This window comes from Uloborus diversus, chromosome 1 (assembly GCF_026930045.1).
Source record: "Uloborus diversus isolate 005 chromosome 1, Udiv.v.3.1, whole genome shotgun sequence".
In the NCBI taxonomy this organism is placed as follows: domain Eukaryota; kingdom Metazoa; phylum Arthropoda; class Arachnida; order Araneae; family Uloboridae; genus Uloborus; species Uloborus diversus.
Window position 1 is genome coordinate 129,523,063 of NC_072731.1, and position 20,405 is coordinate 129,543,467.

The 20,405-nt window shown below is 35.3% G+C and overlaps 1 protein-coding gene across 1 annotated transcript in view; it reads right to left on the reverse strand.

Annotated features, from left to right (window-relative positions):
- Nucleotides 1-20,405, reverse strand: part of LOC129232115 (ecdysone receptor-like) — a 255,668-nt gene that overhangs the window by 167,802 nt on the left and 67,461 nt on the right. Inside the window, exon 2 of the mRNA XM_054866357.1 lies at nucleotides 8,693-8,740. The gene's annotated coding sequence lies outside the window, so the exon portion shown is untranslated. The remainder of the gene's footprint in view (nucleotides 1-8,692; nucleotides 8,741-20,405) is intronic.

Here is a 20,405-nt window from a genome sequence, read left to right on the forward strand (position 1 = left end):
TAATTGATAAATGAAAACGTAAGGGATTTTATTAAATGATTGAGTGAGTAAACGAAACGAACAATTACACTGCCCCGTATGTACTTGACTCATTGTACAATTTATTTAAAATACAAATAGGCTTAATATTAATTAAATTAAAACTGCATTGAATATTAGGAGGTCCCAATTAATATTTAAAATGATAATAAGGATAACTTTATCATTATCATTCTATAATAACAAAAATAATTTGTGACTTAAAATAAAATATTACAATATGAGTATAATTTTTTTTTAATTGGCTGTATCACCCAATGCTTTATTCTTCGGCGGTATTTTTTTCCTGACTGGAATAGACTATATATGGTACTATATAGTTAAAATAATACCAGATAGGTGGAGCTAAAAGCAGAGAAAATATTTCACCATTTTACTTTGCCCCATGTTCCCCTACCTAACAGCAAACCCCCCCCCCCTCTCCATCCACTTCCCAGGTTGTTCCTTTTACCTGTGTTGTCGTTGCGATACAGCATTGGCAATAAAAAGCGAGTGTTGCGAAATGTGATTCATTGATCCGCGAGAAAGAAAAGGCTCCAAGGTTAGAGACAAAGCGGGCTCGCAGCCAGGAGTGTGATTGTGTTTCGGCCGAAAATAAGCGCGTTGATCGAAAGGAGGGAATGCGCACCGACACCTGTCTCAGAAATAACTCGCAAACAGAAGACCTTCTTCTGCGAAAAGCGTCACGCTTCTGTGCCGACTCCCAGAGGCCATCGACACATGACGCACGTCAAACGCTGGCGTCATGAGACGCGTCTCTCGCATCATCACAATTAGCCTCTTTCCTTCACAGGTATATAAAATGTTTCCCCGAAAACTAGATCTGATTGAAAAATAAGCCCTAGCATGATTTTTCTGGGATTCTGAGAACCTCTAAAATAATCCTAACCAAGAGCTGATGCATGGGGCGACAGCTCCTTCTTCCGGAATTGAAATCTTGAAAACGCAATAATCATAGCACATCTCTTTTTGCTTTAGGAGGGTTCCGACCTTTCTACAAGATTTTCTTGAATTGAAGTTCCTAAAACTCAATTTTAGACCATTTTAGATGGTATTAAAGGTAGGCTCGAGGGCTCCTCCAGGATATTTTTCGAAACTGAAAACCAAGAAACAGTATTGCAGGACTCCTTTGATGACGTGAGACTAAGCGATGGGGTTCAGTATACTCCTCCGAAAATGTTTAGAAATTGAAGTTTTAGAAAGTAAAGAGTAAGAAATAATCGTCCCCTCCTTGAAAATGTTCTAAACAAATTTTGTTGCTCAAATAAAATTAACATAACATAGGAAAGTGGGTCACAAGTGCAATATTTGGGTACGTACAAATAGCGACTCTGAGACTCTTTCTTCCACGGTAATTTAGAAAAAATTAATTTCCCAAAACGGTCGCTCATTTTGGAATTTTTATTAAAAGGCAAAAAATGTAAAAGACGCAGTCGAAAAGTATTGAACTCGAATAAATACATTTCTTAAAGTTAAATAAATGTATTGTTTGAGCCAAACTAAAGGTGCTTTTAGAGTATGAATAAATCTATATTATTATGCATTAAATGACGTCCCTTGAAAGTAAGCCCTAGCTTATCTTTTGCAACTAGTCTCGTTTTCGGGGAAACACAGTATTATTGTCCCTGTATTGTTCATAAGCAGTGACTGATTTCTAAATAGGCTATCTAACGCTCAAATATTTAAAATAAGTTATCAAGCTATTGCGGCAGCAAAATCTAGTAAGCAGCAAGTTTTTGAAGTGGTAACTTTCGAATGTTGATTGTTTTTTCCACCGTGACCACTACATGCGGAGTAACCAACTTTGCTGAATTTATTTTAGATTTGTAAGAATTATAGCATAAGCAGCAATTTATTTATTAAAGACGACCTGTTAAGAGGAATAATATTTCCAATAACATCTACGGTTGCAACCTACTCTTAATGTCAGAGAATTGCGTAATTGCCCGCGAGCAACATCCGAAGAGAAAACGAAATCGTAACTTGCTCAATCCCTTGCAGATCGGCAATAGACTCAAAGGATCTGGCGCCCGCAAAGTGTCACTAAAAAAAAATTTTGAAAAAAAATAGAACCGACTTCAAAATTGCTCTAAAAAGTGAAAAATAATTTTATTCTTTAAACACCATCGATAATACTTTGAAACATAATTTTTGAAGTTGGCGCAAAAACGATCAATAAAATCATTCACAGCCATAATTTAACTACAAGTATAAATTTAACCAGGTTCAGTTTCTTCACTACCAAATGCATTACGCATTGATGACAGCATATTTGAGTAACGATATAAATGTTTCGTTCCTAACTTTGGATGATTTTTTGATAAAAATATGAACGAAGCATGGTTACAATGGATTTTACTTTTTGTTTTTGCGCCAACTTCAAAAATTATGTTTAAAAGTATTATCGATGGTGTTTAAAGAATAAAATTATTTTTCACTTTTTAGAGCAATTTTGAAGTCGGTTCTATTTTTTTTCAAAATTTTTTTATTTCATTCTTTTTAGTGTAAATGTAGATATTTCAGTAAAAGTAAGAAGTTACCTAGTAAGAAGTTCGGCCCTATATCACTGTATTGCTTTAGAAAAGCCTTTATTCAAAATTATCATTACAATTACTATTAATGTTACTCTTATATGGCACCAAACTTTTATAACAATGAGTTTCATGCTGTCGCGTAGATGAAGATAGCGAAGCCAATGTGAAAGCCAAATGAAGCGAATACTCAAGCGACTTGGAAAGATACAGAAATTAATAGAACATTCGAGAAAATACGGGAAACAGTAGAAACGTAATTTTAGTAAAATTCACTTTGTCCTAGTCGGGATTTGAACCCGGGTCGCTCGTGTGGGAGGCGAGAATTCTACCACTGAGCCACCGTTATCCACGGATGAAAAGTGCGAAGTTCGCTACAATTTAATAGGGAAATTGCATAAAGTTTACTGTTTTTTGCCCGTAACTTTTTTTCTAAAGAACAAATATGGTCAAACAAAGTAATGGGACCTAAGTTGAGCCATCCCCTATCCATCAAAAAAATAATCATCAAAATCGGTTCACTAGGTGAGACGCTATGAGTGGACAAACAAAAAAAAAAAAAAACATACATACGGTATGAACTGATAACCGCCTCCTTTTTGAAGTCGGTTAAAAAAGGGTTATCGTGTAGTTCACACAAGGGAATGAAAAAATGGTTACTAGTGCAACCGCATGAAGATTCCTAGGCATCCAAATGATCACTGTGCATGAAAAGTTGAATGACGGATTGGTGTAATCACATTTGAATCCTGGGTTTCCTTCTATTCCGTGGTTATAGAAAGTTGCTAAGTTGAATGAAAGACTGGTGCAACCGCATGAAGATTCCTAGGCATCCAACTGTGTATGACAAGTTTGATGACGGATTGGCGTAACCATATTTTGAATCCTGGGTTTCCTTCTGATCCGTTGGCATAGAAAGTTGAAAAGTTGAATGAAAGACTGGTGCAACCGCATGAGAATTCCTGGATGTCCTACTGATCCGTCTGAATAGAAAGTTGGAGGAAAGATTGGTGCAACGCATGGAGATTCCCCCTACAAATCCGTGTGTACAGAAAGTTTTAGGGACACCACTTTCGCGGTGGAAAAGCAGTTAATCCGGCAATCCGTACAGGGCACCTGCACAGTGGTTGACCAAACTCTTCGAGATTCGAAGCACGTTCGAATTGGGCATTAATGCAAGCAAGAACGGGGTTTTAGAATATCGTCTCGGTCTGATGCGGGAGCATCCTTTACCGAGGTGGGCAACCGCATCCGCAGAACCCTTTCCTCTCCGGAGGACAGCCCCCCCCCCCCTGCGATTCCAGATGGAGCAGAGTCGAGGCCGCGCCCGTTCGGCCATAAACAAGCTTCGAAACGGGGGGGGGGGGGCTTCTCGCTTCAGAAGATTCCGACACAATATGACACTTCATTATTTCATTTGATGAGAGGAAAAAAACGTGAACCTTTGCTTTCAGAAAACAATGTAGGAGTGAACCGTTTTGCAATGTCCGATTCACTTGCTTGTAGCGTAGCGCTAAAGCTAATATATATGATAACGATTTTTTTTCAAAAAATTAACTAATAAAAGATGAATTGTATCTCTCCCCGCCAATTGCATAGGGTCGGGCGACATCTTTGAGTGAAAACGTTATGTTCAAATGCACGAAGCAATTTTTGATCAACAAAATATTATCAAAACTTCGCTGATTTTGAAAAGGAAAGTGCGTACTTAGGTATCGATTTCATTTTTTATGCCAATCACACACATGATGAAACTTATTTCAAATATAATTTGTTCGTATTAACCCCCAAAACAGAATACTTGACGATATTCTGCAACGTTAAAATATTTGACCAAAATTGTTCTCAAGTATTTCAAGCATTGTATACACAAGCAACCAACGTGACCTTTTCCACAAATCGAGAGCCCTAAATCAAAATCGTTTCCTTCAGGGGTTTTTTTTTTAAATCAGTTTTTAAAACTTTATTGTTGCAATGCAGTTCTTTGGAAATTAAACCGATTGAGATTCTCCACAAATATTTTATACGCTTTCTAAAATGCGTAGAAAAAGAAAATATTCAATTTTAAAAAAAATACAAACCTAGGTGTCAAACAACTTTTTTTTTTTGTTGTTAATTTTACATGGCATGAAGGAGAAATTAAAACAATGTTAGTAAATAAATTACTAAATTAATAAATGAAATGAGTCGAGTTAGAGTAGCAAATAATAAAACACTTCAAAATTTTTTAAATAATTGAAATATTTTCAGGATGCAAAAGAATTGAAATCTGAAACAAGACACGCAATTTTCGGCGATGAACGTGTTTCAATGTTACCATGTTTCCGATACATACATTTATGGAAGACATTGCAGTGGGTGAAGATCAATTGGGAAAAATAAGGAAAAGGGGAGTCAAAAAAGGTAGAAAAATCAGAATCTTATCAAATTTAGAATACGAAAATCTGCAGAAGCTGCCAATTTTCTACAAATATCTTCCAACTCTTTATAGATATAACTTTGCACAAATTCTGCAGATTTCTTTAAGCTCAAAGTAAATCTTAAGTTCCCACAGATGACATCGAATTCAGCATTTCTCGCGAGCTTTTATTTCCGAGAATTTTAGATTTTCATCTAATTTAAATCTAATAATAATTTAACATCTGCAGAATTTGTAAAATTTTTTATCTTGAGTTGGAAGATATTTGCAGAAAACCTGCAGTTTCTGCAGAAATTTCACAGAAATCTGTAGAATTTCTGCAGAAAATTAGTCTGAGTTTTCCTCTCGCATTTGAATAGAATTGTTCTGCAGCTCCAGCATCTGATCTGCAACGTACGTCGCAAATTTAGTAGTATTCTGATTTGGGGGTATTAACGATTTTATTCGTACAACGTGTATAATTGTTTTCAGGAAATTAAAACCCGAATCTCATATGGAGTTGAAACGTCGTAGACGATTAAGTAATCAGAATCGGTAGAAACAATAATAAACTAAGAGTATCCAGAGCGAAATAAGCTTATTTGCTCATTTACCGACATCGAGTTAGTAACATTAGTTATCGACAGCCTTCGCTCCCGAACTATGTACTTTACATAAAGCTGTTTATCGATACTAAAAGGTATTTCACTCTTATACGTATCTTAATGATTATTAAAACGAAAACTTTCTGCAAGAAGGATAAAAAGTTAATTCGTTTACAATTGTTTGCGGTTATGTCTTAGATTTTAGTAACTTCCACCATCAAGGTTTATAAGCTTAAGATACAATATTTCATTAGAAGAACACACAAATGTAGGGAAAAATCAAACTTTTATATGACTCCGATTCCAAAGGGCCGGGCCATTAGTTTCCGACTTCGGACGAGGCTGACATGGCCTCTCGTCGTCCCTGGGTGCCCTCATGCACTGGGGGCCTCCAGTCTTTAGCCAGATTGGGATGCACGTGAATAGGCACTGATTCCGCTGCACTTGCTAAATGGTCTCCGGGACAGAAAAAAGAGAGCGAGAGAGAGAGACACAGAAATGCGGCGAGGGGTTGACCAGATAAAGGGTCGCGTGGCTGCAACCTTGACTGCAAAAGATGGCAATCGATCGCGACGGTTCGGCGTCCCAAAGCAGACGAGATTCTGACGACATGAACTTTTCCTGGAACTCCTCTCGCCTCTTTATTTATTATTTATTTATTTACTTGGGTGAAGTCGCCATTAGTAAAGTAACTGTTGAGCAAAGCCAGCTCGGGGGTAGAATCGAATCGAGTGGAAGCTCATCTTTTAGGGGCACCCGAAAACTTTCAATTTTGGGAAGGTGAGGGGGAGGTGGAATTCTCAATTTACCGTATGAGACTCCAAATTTTACTTAATGACAAAATACGACCATGAACACATATCAAATCTACATGTAATGAGAAAAGACAATGGGCATCCTCAAAATAAAAGATTTGCAACATTTTAACAAGTCATCAAATTTGCCGAATCGGTAAACAAAATTTCCGAGACAGGAATTTTTTTGGGAGGTCACTGTGACCTCCCGTAACCTTCTATTAGGGCCCCTTGCTTCCTGTCTGTAGCAATAAGTATTAGTGCAATTTTATTGAATGCTACCAAGTGAATCACAATACTCGACTCATCCCAAAATGAACAACTTAAGAATTTCTACTCTGAAATAAAGATCTAAATAGGAAATATTTCCTGGTCGCCAATGGCGAGTACAGTAAAACCTGTAAAGTTGACCACCCTTGTAAGTTGACCTCTATTTTCAGGCATAGAATTAGATCTATGTCCTATAATTCAACCTCTATAAGTCGACCACCTCTTTAAGTTGACCACTAAATTAGTGCACCCCAAGTGGTCAACTTATACAGGTTTCATTGTACTAGCAAATTTATTAGTTGGCTGGTTTCTCTAGTCGCTGGTTTTACGTAAACCAAGAAAGTAAATAGCAAGCGATAAATCCGTAACCTCAGAACCGAACTAACGTAAGTCCGATTTTCTGTTTTTTAGTGCATTGTACGTAGAATCCAATGCCGCATTGAGCCATATGAACATAATCCTAAAAAAAAAATCCCTTGCAATAATTTGCCAGTGCTAAAAGAGAGCGAGCCAAATCCTTTGTATGCACCAAGCGACCGTTTTTCAACTTTCCAGAAAAGTAGCGATTATGTAACTTACGTCAGTCTGGCACTGATGTACAGAAATTAGCTTTAAATTACTTTTAAAACTTGAAAGATATCATTTTATTAATGTAATTAATTAAAGGCAATTAAATTTAATTGTATTATTAAGTGTTAAATAAGCAAACAGGGAATTAGTTTAAATTTACGAATTAAATTTATTTCTGACGATTTAAAATACCAATTAGTTATATACACAGTTTCATTCGTAACGTCTTTCATTCATGGCTTATTACGTCATGAACAAAAATTGTTTTGTGGAGAAGTCATCAAATAATTTTCATAAAACAATTGAATAAAAAACAAAAGATCAATATGTATTAATAACACTGATGGGATTGGGAAGACAAGGGGGCCGGGTGGCGAATGATTCAAATATTTTTAGTCGCCCTACTTTTTACTTAGTCGCCATGGGGCGAATAGAGAACGCTAATCTTGATCTTTAGTCCTTAATGCATTTTTCTTTGCACGTGTGTATCTATATAGTATCTTAGAAAAATTGAAAAAAAGAAAAGAAAAACGATGTTATATAATTATAGTGGTGCTCATTTACAGCGAAACCGTATACAGTAAAACCTGTCTACTACGATACTGTTGGGACCTAAAAAAAATAGCGTGATAGACAGTTTGATTATTCATGCTGACATTTTGTTGGGGCGAAAAAACAATATTGTTATAGGCAGGTTATCGTTATAGACAGTATTGTTATACACAGGTTTCACTGTATAGCAAAGTTACGGCTAAAATCAGCTGTCAGAAAAGCTAATTTTTTTGTAGTCAACTGCAACTACTTCATTAAAAATGTAGCTTGCTTACCACAACAGCTACTTTTTTTTAGAAATGTAGCAACTACAAATTACTATGAAAATATAATCGCTACTTGACTACTATTAGGAGAGGAATTTGGCTAGAATATTCAGTTTGCACTTATGTTTAAAAAAAAAGAAAGAAAAAGAAAAAAGAAAGAAAGAAAAGAATTTCGCGAAAAATGGTTTAAAATCTTATTTAGGAAATTATTAAGAATTTCCTATTCATGGTTTTGAAGCTTAATTGTCATTCCAAACCTCTTTTTTTTTCAAAGATTCTTCCTTTCAACTTTCAACTTATTAATTCTTTCTTGACAGCGAATACTTAGTTCAAGAAGTAATGGACTTCTTGTAGTGATTTTGTTAAGTATCGCTTTAATTTGCTTTAAGAATTAATATACTTCGAGAATTACAGAGCAAAGTACGCCCTCTTCAATGTCTATGGAAATAACATGTACAAATTCTATTGATTAAGATCATGAACGTACATTCACATTTGAGAATACGGTTATGTTTTGATCATATCCTTAAATGCGAACAAGCTTTTAGCTCCAAAATAAAATTTCCGAAAAAAAAAAAAAAACGAATCATGTCCATTATTGTCCGAAACAAATGTAAATAAAATGCATCAAACCATACAATAGATTCACAACAATCTGCGTACTTACCATGTTTTGTTCCAAAAAGGGAGAGGAAGGAAGGCTTTTAAGTGCCACCTGAAACAAAGAAAAAGCCATGTAAGAACAGAAAGGGAAAATATTTCGAGAAGACAGATTACTTATAATTAACACAGGACCAGCGAGAGCAGATCGGGGCCCCGGAGCAAGTGTTGGTATGGAGTGCGGGAAGTAATGAAGTGGGACCTCTGCCAAACTCATACCGAGTAGCAGGCTCAGTTATTTCGAATTTGTTCAGGGGAATAAAGGGTGTTGCATACTATACTCAATGCAAATTTTGTAGAAAAACAACAAAAACTACATCCACTTATACAGTGGGCATGCCCTCCTTTTATTTTCAACATTATGTTAATTGCCCGGGCTAGCAAGTGTCCCTTCTCCCCCATTGTGCACGCCCCTGGTCACTTTCAACATTTAATACTATACTTAGCAATTTTCTACAAAATTTTCGATCCAACTAATTTAGAACGGAAGGCGCAATGAAACAAAAAAAGTACTTTTTAAAAAAGAATTGAATGAACAAATATTTAACATGTAACTAAAGTGAATGAACGGATTATTCATGATCAATTCCGACCAACCCCATTCGGGAAAGGGGAATTATTTGGCACATATGGAAGCAGAATTGTTAAATACGGTCTTATCTGTATACAACCGATTTCGTAATGGGGGGGGGATGAGGTGTACTGCATGCTTGATGACGCGAACCAAGTATTCCATCACTTCGAAATCGGCTGCGGGAAGGGGGTCATCATTCCCCGCACACAGCTGCTTTTCCCGTATCCCTTCTTTTTTGAAGAGGTCGTCCTTGGGCGATATCCGCGCGGGAAGATCGTTCCCAAGGTTGCGGTGTCATCTGCTTCCGCAACAGGAAGGTTCGACCTTGGCGGCGGAGATGGAACGGTTACACATCACTCGATAACCTTACTTCGACACTCCGAAAAATCACATAACTTAACGTCACGTGGCAGAAAAGATATCTTTTGCAACTTTAACGGTGCCCCAGTTGTCCGGATACGTTTTAACAATGACGAATCGCTATTACAAAAACATTGGACAACTTAATCAAGTGGCCCATAAGATAAGAATTTTCTCCTAGTGCCTTACATAAACCAAACTGCTACGCAAGTGGAAAGTAGTTGAAAATGCTATACATTACTAAAACTACATTCACAAACTGGTTGGTATCAAACATCCTACAAGTCAAGCAACTCTTTTCTACATAAAGTGGGCAAAATTTTGCCATTTGTCTAATCAAAGTGGCGAATAGGACCTTGTTATCCAGAATGCCATTTGTTGGAGCAAAAACTTCACGAATTCAAAATGTGTGACACTTTTCGTCAAAAACAGGCCAAAAGAATGATTTTCAGTTTCTCAATAAATAGTAAAATGTAATCATCTACCTCGCGAATGGATACGATTTCAGTAAAGCGGAAAATCCGTCGAAAAGAATCGAAAAATCTCAAAACGTTCTTAAAGTAAAAAACAGAGTTGGAAGTTTGTTCACTCAATGAAACCCTAATAAAAACAGTTAGGTGCGAAACAGCAATTTTTCAAACGAAATTTCTACTTGCATCGCTGCATCGTCTTGGTAAGTAAAAACAATTATCTATACAAGAGCCGCGCGATTTAACGTCCGAACACTTATTATTTCATCAACACCCAGTCAACGTGAAACCACCATGCGTCGCGATTTGTGGGAGAAGCTGTCATCAGGGAGGACTTTTGCCAAAAAATAAAAACTGCAAAAACAATGAATGAACCTTACACTTAAAAACAAATTTACGAAGGGTAACTTTTTTTTTTTCTTTTTTTTTTTTGACCGGGAGAGAGTTTTTCCTCACCCGAATATTTTCACGAAAAGGATAAATCAAATTTGTTAGAGATTCCTATTATTGCGCCCTAAATTTTAGATGTTTTTGTTTACATAAATTTAAGTCGTATTTATTTGAATACTACAGATTTATATTTGCATTTGTAACCCACATCACAGCAAAGAAAAGTAATTCTATTTGGTGCTCGATGACGTCAGACGATTGCATAGATTGTTCAGCGAAGAAAGCGGGGAAGGTCGAGAGAGAAAACAAGCAGCGGTAATGGTATTCCGTAACCAAGCCTAAAACAATGGGAGTCCTTGGAAGAGAGAATGAGCCATAAAGAACCGGTCGGTCGACCCATTGTTCGTTCACCAGGCCTTCAACTTGACTCCGTCTCTCTGTGCGCACACTCGGTTACCAGGTCTCCTCGATACGACGACCTCGGATTCAACGTCCAAACATCTATCTCACCAACACCCTGTTAGCATGAAACCACAAAGCATTGCGATTTGCGATAGAAGCGGTCAATTCTTTTGACTGCTTCCCCCGCTCTTCCTATGCCGATAACCGAGCCGTGACGCACTTTTCTCCAAATCAGCCTACCTCTTAGACTAGGGCAGGGCAGATTATTGTGCTTTGGGACACTGCTAATTTCTAAGAAACTAGTTTTAGCAGCCATGTTTTTTGCCATCACTAATAGTAACCTTCACCACAAAATGGTGCCATAGTAACAATCAGCATCATTAGAGTTAAATTGATGATTTTATGAGAAAAAGAAAATTTTATGACTCCAAATTAAATATTTTCTTCATTTTTATTTCATTTTCCGTCTTTGTATTTGTGAAACTAATCAACTGAATTATATTTTGTTATAAAAGAGAAGCATTTTAAATATATTGGTTATGAGAAAGTAATGATAGGGCATCTAGATTGGCCACCATTTTGGTTTTACTTAAACCACGTGGTGATTTTACCACGAGACAGCCTAAAAAATGTACCTGAGGACAAGCCCCAAGGCGCAACATATGCATGGTTCTATAATTTAGTTATGTTTAGGAACATGGATAGATGTTCTAATCTAACGTAGTCTTTTAAACACAAACAATGTTAGATATTAATTCATTATTTATAATTCATTATTCATAATTTAACTCATTACCAAGAAAAAATTATTATTTTTTTGTTTTTTGGTGCAAAATTGGTTCAAGTATATGGCTTTTTCCTGAATCATGAAAAGTGTCCCATGGTAGAACAAGATGTGTCCCAAGGTAAAATAGGATGCTGTACCATGGGACAGTTTGTAACTCTTACTTTGAATGAAGGCAATATTTTACTCGCATTTTCAAACTGTCTGAATTTTAAAAAATATGTTGCAGAGCAATATGTTGGAATATTTCAATGTGACTTTTATATTTTAAATTTGATTTATTTAATTTTACGTAATAAATTAAAATATGATTATTGTCCCAAGGTACAACACTCTCTCCTATAGCCATATTCTGGCTCGGTGACACAGTTGAAAATCCTGGAAAAGTTATAGGTAAATATTAACGTAAAAAAATGTGTTTACAGTGCTCAGAAAAATTCCAGAAAAGGCAATCGATCTCTTTTGTAAACCATTAAGCATTTAAAATTATATGCATCAAAATGCTGGTTGATAACAGCATGTAAGATCATGTCGTTCGTCAACACCTGGCGTTTCATTGCAATAATTTTTAACTGATAAATATTAAATTATTTCTATCCATGTTACCAAAAATATGAATGCTCTATTCATATCATTTTTTTTCTTCAATATAATGTCTATTTTTACGAATCAAGAGTTGCTCCTGATATTAATTAAAACTAACCTTTTAAACTTTAAAATTGCACACCTGAAACAAAAGGGACATATTTTTATTTCATAAAACTCATATCATACACCAACCAGAAAAAAACCTTTTTTTTTGTTTCACATTTTATACGATAAAATGGGATCACGAAAACACTACTACGGGTGCGCAATGGCTTCTGAAGCTCTCGTACATTTCTCTAGGTAAGTGTTGTGAGATAACTTTCCCGCTGCACGGCGCGTACCCCTTCCACGACTTGAAAGAGGGTCCCAAGTATGCTTGCAAAACGCTCCGCCAATGAAGTTCAGTGTGTCATTAAACTTAATAAACATTATAGATGTTATCTGTGCTGACTATTGCACAACTGCATGGTGAATGAAAGTTGTTAGACGGCGTTGGCGTTAGTGCTTCTTTTAGTCAGAAGCCAAATGCCGATTTCTCCTACCGAGAAGTCAAAGTGAATTCGAGATGTATTGTCTAAGCGCTTTCCGTTGCACAACACTTCTCGAATTCAACCCTGTCTACTGAAGTCTCAAGATTCCTTGTACAGAAAAGTTTCGGGATGCAATATAATAATTTTTTAAAAAAAAGCAGAAAAGCAATCGACTACATTTTAAGTTATGCGTTTCCCAGCATTGTCATAATCCCCCAGGAAAAAGTACATTTACAGAATATGAGGTTTCTGAATCGCCGCGATCCGCCCAGGGCAGAATGAAGAACAGGTAAAACTCCAGGTGCTGTACTTGTTCTTGAGCTCGCTGCATTGTTACATCCAGGGGTTCCCCCCTCCCCCAAGAGCACGGGCGCTCCCCCCTAAATGTCTTTAAGTCCCCCAAAATCAAGAGGCCCTCAAAAAAGTGAAAAATTACCCCTCAAAACACCCTTTTCTAAAACTTTCAGTGGTGCAGTCTGCGCTATGACCCCCCCCCCCCTAGATGGGCACCCCTGGTTACATCAAAAAATACAAATGAGAACTTTGCAAAGATTCCATACAGTTAAATGACGTATTTTCTATTTAAAAGCATACCTAGAATATATTATTTACAAAAGAAATTGTGATTTACTGTTAATTAACGTTATGCAAAAAGCAACAAAATTATAAATAAGTATTGAAACTTTCGTAAAATATATGACTCGAATACCCCCCAAAATAAGGGACTAGGTTGCTAGGTTCGTGGATTTGTAACCAGTACGTTAATTAGGACCTAGATTCTACGTATCCGAAAAGAAAAACAATTTAGTTTGAATCCGAAAAGAAAAATAATTTGAAAGTTAATTTGGCTGAAGTTTTCACGTAACACATATTCTAAGTTAGTTCCAAAAAAGCTGCTGTGCAAAATGAAATTTTCACGAACATCGAAAATGAGTACCTTGACTTGATGATAGCATGGACAACTCAGGAATTGGCAACTGCCCCAAATCCCAAAATTATCGCAAAAAAAAAAAAAAAAAAAAAAAAAAAAAACGCTTTTTTATTCTTGGGGGTGGGGGTGGGGAGAAAATATTGGATTCTAGTGAGTCTGAAATCTTCTCAAAAATTATTGACTTAAAGAATTTTCTCATTGAAAATATCTGAGCTGATATAGCAACAGAACAGCAATATTTTTGATGCTTTGTACTTTTAACGTCACAATATGCTATGGTTGTGTATTGCAGTACTTATTGTGTTATTAATTTATTTAATGAACCAGAAGTCCAATATTTTCAGCAGTTACTAGTAATTCTAACTAAGTGGCTTTGCTAGCTGCTCGCCAATTTCCGTTCCCCGTCTGCGGTGGGTAAAAATTGATGATTTTATTGATATTTGTATCTATTCATATATATTTTAATAGTAAAGATAACAAACGAAATTCAAGGGGTAGAAATGAGATGAGTACAAATGGAGTTTCTACGGGACTAATAAAAAGGTTTAGTTACATCGTTCAACGTTTGTAGCTAAGCACTAATGTAACACGCAATGGAGAAAGATGCCTCCAAAATTTTTTATATCCAGGGTTACATAAAGTTAACGTTGAACTACGTTAACTTCATGTAAGTTCGTCAAGGGGAAACAAGAAAAGAAAAAAATATATATTAAATAGTAGTCCAGGAATAGTAACTCTTTGCCTGATTTTCCAAAGAGAAAAAGACTATTCGACCACACCAGGTTTCTAAACATCGATTCGCTTTATGACGATAGGACTATCTCTTTACGAGGGCTTTTTACGACCGCCAGGACACACTTCCGGGTTAGATTAGAGCCAAGAAGAGCGGCTCATTTCTCCGAGTGGAAACTTCAAAATATGTCTCGCTTAGAGATAGTTTCAGGAGTGTTCGCTGAGGCACTTGAAGAACTCGGAATAACGTTGAGATTCTTATATATTTCGGTAGATCACTGGGGGAGGGATGAAACCAGCGTTTCTCAAATTGGTAAAAGGATTATTTTACAACTTGCTGTAATTTAAAGAAATATTTGAAGAGCAAATTATCGAGAAAGAAGCTGAGAAGTTATTGCAGACGATTTGGGGTTCCATGTAGAGCTTAGAACAATGACAATTAGGAAAAAACATTAGGAATTAATTAAACATTAGGAGTTTTAGCCTTCGGGGATCCCAAGACATCTCAGAATGTGGAGTAGGCTCGGCTACAATCCCAAATAGTAGTTATATAACATCACACTGATCAGCAAGATTTTTTTCATTGATATTTTAAACAAATTTAAGTATTCTGTGTGGGAATTGAGAAAATATTGTAAAAAAGAAAGGTTTGTTCTCATTTCAGAGATATCCTCGCTTAAGTGTATCTAAAAAGCTATTTTTTGACTTTAAAAATGCTTTGTTATTGCAAAATAATGATCATGAAAATGAGTTGGCAGGTGTAGAAATGTCCCATATATCCGAGGTCGGACTCATGGTGGTTGAGTGGAACAACGAGTTGATTATCGCCCGCATCGATGCTGTCTAAATATGTTTTGTACTGTGTTGTGTGTTAGTGTACTTAGTAGGCACCATTTAGATGGGATTTGTCAGACACTATGGGTATGTCGTTCAGTGAATTTTATCACGGACATGAAACAAATTAATTGAGTTGCATATCATTTCGTAACCTGAAAAAAAAAAGCACATTTTAAAAATGTATATTTGAGGTGAACCCGTGAGCTTTTAAAGAAGAAATAGAGGTTGTTAATTAAAACTACTAAGTGAGCATTATTTTTAGCATCAAATTGGTGAACATAAGTCCTCAAAATTTAGTTTTGGGTTATACTTATTTAGTTGATTAAGGGGGGGGGGAGGGCATCGTTCACCTTTCCATGTTGAAAATTCCACCTCTTGCCTCCCAGTACCGTTCTACCAGGGAACTCGCACGGAGTGCTCTGCAGTGGGAAATATGGTGACCATTCATCAAGGGCGGATCCAGAAAATGTTCAAGGAGGGGGCGATTGTTTTTTACTGTTCACTCTTTGGAACTTCAATCTCTTAAAACTTTCAAAGGAGTGTACTGAACCCCATCGCTTACCCTTATGTAAAAAAAGGTGTCCTATAGTTGTGTTTCTTTTAAAACATATTCAGGGTGAGCCTTTGAACCTATACGTAGTTGTCATCTAAGATCGTCTAAAAATGAGATTTTAAAACTTCAATTTCAAAAAAAATCCTATTGAAAGTTCAAATCCCTATCCCCAGAGTAATAAGAGATGGGCTACGATTGCGCTTTCAAATCTTCGATTCCGGAAAAATTCCAAAGAATAGCTCCCTTTCTTCTATCACCATCGAAGATTATGTAAAATTGCGTTTTTGGAACTTGAGTATTGAAAATATACTTGAAGAAAGTACTAGTTTCTCGGCTCAAGGAGGGGGCGATCGCCCCCATCGCCCCTCCCTTGTATCCGCCCTTGCCATCCATGAAGATGACATCCCCGCAAAGGATGCAGTTTGGATCCGCATAGACACCAATTTTAAAGTGATGTCCAGCCAGGCAGTCATGGTACAGTAAGTCCATGGTACAGTAAGTCTAAACATAACTACCGCTTCACGGCGGGGCCATTCGGGTGGGATGGATTTGTCCAGAACATTCCAAACACGATTAATATCGTCTACAAGAAATTAATATTAAGCGAGTAGCAAGTTCGCCGACCCGCAGTGATCACCAAAACAAAAAATACAAACTGCAGAAAAGAGAAAACGCAAATAAAAGCGGGTTGAAAACACGATGTCAAAGTTTCCAGAGGGCAGGATAATGGGGGTAGGAGGGGGCGCTTGGCTTATCGGTCTATCACGTGCCCTATGTTTTCGATCATTATCAGCACGCGCTTCCCGTATGATTGGATATAAAGTGGAAAGACGTCCTTCACATAAATTGAATGAAATTGATAGGAAGTTATATTTGCAAAAATTCTCGACATAGGATATGAAACAAGGAACTTATATAAAACGTAAACTTATAAAAGTATTTAAAATGCAGTTGTATGCATAGTAAAACAATATTATCAGGAAAACAAAAAGGAAACTTCAGTCCAAAGTGATAAACCATAATTACGACACGAAATGTCGTATCACAGTCATTTTCATCAAGTTCAATAAATAACGGTATGTACATTTATATACATTAATCAGAACGAAAGTTTTAATTTGTAATATTATCCGATAAAAAGAGTTGAACAAAACACAAGTTAATCAACTTGTGTAATTCAACATTTAAAAAAAAAAAATGTATGTTTCGATGCCAACAACCCCTGGGTTTTTTACCTGCTAAATTACGACTATCATTTTTGTAGCAACTGTTGGAGGCCGTCAAAAGATTCAATTTCTGTACAATATTGTACTGCGGTTAATTTTAATAGCTTCTTGTTCGATAACCGGTTAGATAAGAAGGAAAACATCCGGTTTCTAGGTGGAAGCGGATGCATTTATTAACTGTCCCTGTTAGTGGCAGGTACCAATTTCTTCTCCGCAAGTTATAAATGAATTAGTTTAAAACCCACAAGTTATTAAATATTTTCGTAGCTATTTCGAAACGGTTTATTCTAGGAAGTTCTGGCCATTTAATTATTTTTGAACATACCAAATTCATAAAGCAACTTCAAATTTCTGAAGGAATAATGACGAAGAATAAATATCGCTCTTGCTTGGCAAATTCGCAACTGATTATACGTTAAGATTATCTTTGTCGACATTATCACATATCCTTCTCAATGTAAAAGGTTCGAACTTTTTTTTAAAAATTAAACTTCTGTATTAATATCCAGGGTTGGTATAAAAAACGTTTTTTTTTTGTTTTGTTTTGTTTAAACCAGGTTTTTTTGGTTTTTATTACTATTTGTGAAAGAAAAACAACTTTATTTTAGGTAAATCATGAAGATTTTTTGAATTAATTGTTAAGGAATGTTTAATATTCATATTTGTACCTAATTTCCCCTTCGTAATTAATTAAATAATTAAGAGTAAAATCAATTGTAATTTCATTTCCTCATACTTAGAGATTTCTATGGGAGAATATTGTTTGAAAATCTTTAACTATTATAAAAAATACAATACGTAAATGGGTCTTGGTATAAATAATGAAAGAAATAATTTACTGTGATACTTCAGACATTATTAATTACAAATAACCAAGAATAAATTCTTGCAAATTAATTTCCTCATAATCATAGCTATCTACTATAAACAAAAAAGTTAAAAGTAAAATTAAAATCACGCATTTTTAAACATGGGAAAGTATTTTGCACTATCTACAAATGAAACATAAATCTGATGTACATTGTACAACTTTCAAAATCAAAATATCAATGCATATTTTGTCTAAAAAATTTTTAAAAAGTTTAAAATCATGTAATTTATTTATCTAATGTATCAGTGACAACAATTATTGAAACAGGACAAGTAGGTTTTAAGAAAATCATTATGATTTCCATTGTAGACATTATTTCTCCTGGATTAATGCATTTAGGAATACAATTTTTTATCAAAGAAAAAAAAATCATTTTAATTAAAAGCCTCAGTACATACTTAAATGAAAATACTCTTTTAACATATTTTAATAATGAGATACATTTTATTAATGTTATAAAAATTAATGTTTATTCGATTTTTCCATCATTCCTGCATGAGACTTCTTTTATTATATTGGGATAAAAAAGTTCTTTGAAAGGTAAAAACTTGGCATTATTATTATTATTTTTTTTAAGAACACAGAGTTACATGAATGTTTTCTGTTTTAATAATTTTATACATTTTCTTTTCTCGCTCTGATTGCATCGTCTATCAGGAATACAAAAAGTGTGCAGGTATAAGAGCGCAATTTTATGCCTACTCTAAGTGTTTTTGGACATTTTTAGTTTTTTTTTTTTTCTCTTGTCATTTAAATATTCTAGTGTTAAGATATTTTTACACTATGCACCGCTTCAATGGTACATAATCTATCTCAATAAATCTTAAGTAATTAAGCAAATTGGATACTACATGTTTTGGTTGAAATATGCTTTTTAGACTATTTTGAAGTGCAAAAGACGGATAAATAATGATAATTAAAAATTATAAAAGAGCTACTTGAATTTTTATTTTCTATATGATTTTAGAAAAACTTAGCTGGTCTGCTTTGTATATTTATGCACATAATAGAAAAGCTGCATAGATTTTTTTAAAAAAGAGAAACAAAATAAAAACTATTTAGCAAACTTGCATTACCTTAAAAATACAAGTTTCTAAACTTATTATGTCTGTATTTTATCTATAAAGTTTTGCTAGTTACTTCGCATCAGTTAGACTTTTTTTTTTATTTTTTTTGCAATAATATGTAAAATTTATGAAAACACTTGGGGGGGGGGAGAATGAAAATTTTCAAAAAAAAAAAAAACTATTTAAAAAAAACCATATGGTTTAAAAAAACAGTTGGTTTAAACCGTGGTTTAAACCAAACAACCCTGTTAATATTTATAAACATTTTATAAATTTAATTTCCAATTCTGGATAGTGGGAATAAGGTAAAAAAATCTGAAAGAACATATAAAAATATGAAGTGTTTATTTTCATAAAAGTTAGGGGTTGTCTATGAAACTACAGTCAATCCTTACAACTAACCAATTAAAACTCTTCTGATCGTTCCAAATTATTTCCCATTTTAATTTTGCAGCTATCAGAACATGGAAGCCGTTCGTTCCATCAATGACCCTGAAAGGAAAGGTGCCTGCTGCAAAGAGAGAAAGGGGTTCTGCTACGTAATGCATGCAACAGGTAGTAGACTCGCAGCTTGTTTCTCAATGTCAGGGCGACCTTCACCCATGGCCGCACAAGAGCTACACCAGATTGGAAAGACGGATGAGGGGATGCTCTTGATCATCTTTTGAGGGAGAGATCCCCATCGCCCAATGGGGTCGTTTCCAAAATTTTAAAAGTATTTTTTTCTGAAAGAGCATGCTTAAAAAAATAGGACCTGACCATTTTTTTAAATAAATTGTTTAAGTTTATTATTTTTAAAAAATTACTTAAATCGGTGCGCTTTTATTGTTTACACTTCTGTCATCACAAATGATGAAATGCCATTCAATGGTGCCATTCACAGAACAAAATATTTAATTCGCATCTTTACTCACGTGTATTGGCAACGATATGGTTGATAGCAAGTGTAGAGCGCAATTTTAATTCGCTGCTTGATTATCATAACGTGGAAACATGGTAGAAAGATGCGCCAATATGCATCATTTGTGACGTCATCAAGACCACGCCTTGTTTTCAAAATCGGACACTTTAAAAAATTAATTAAAAAATAACTGTTGGAAAAATGAAAGTATTTTCTGGGTCCATGTTGTGTTTTTTACTCATTCTATCAATTTCAGTGACTAAAAGTAGTACAGTAGAACCTCGATTATCCGAGCTTCGATTAGCCGAGGTTTCTGTTAACCGAGACGATAATGAAGTCTTTTTTTTTTTTTTTGGCCAAATACGGAATTTCTTAAAAGGACGAGGTGTTTTATTTCTCTGCCTGTGCTGCCTGCTGTTCTGCTTCAAAAACTAATTTCTAAGAAACATAAGAAAGACCTATACTTAGAGCAGATGACAGATACTAACTACACCTGTAAAAATT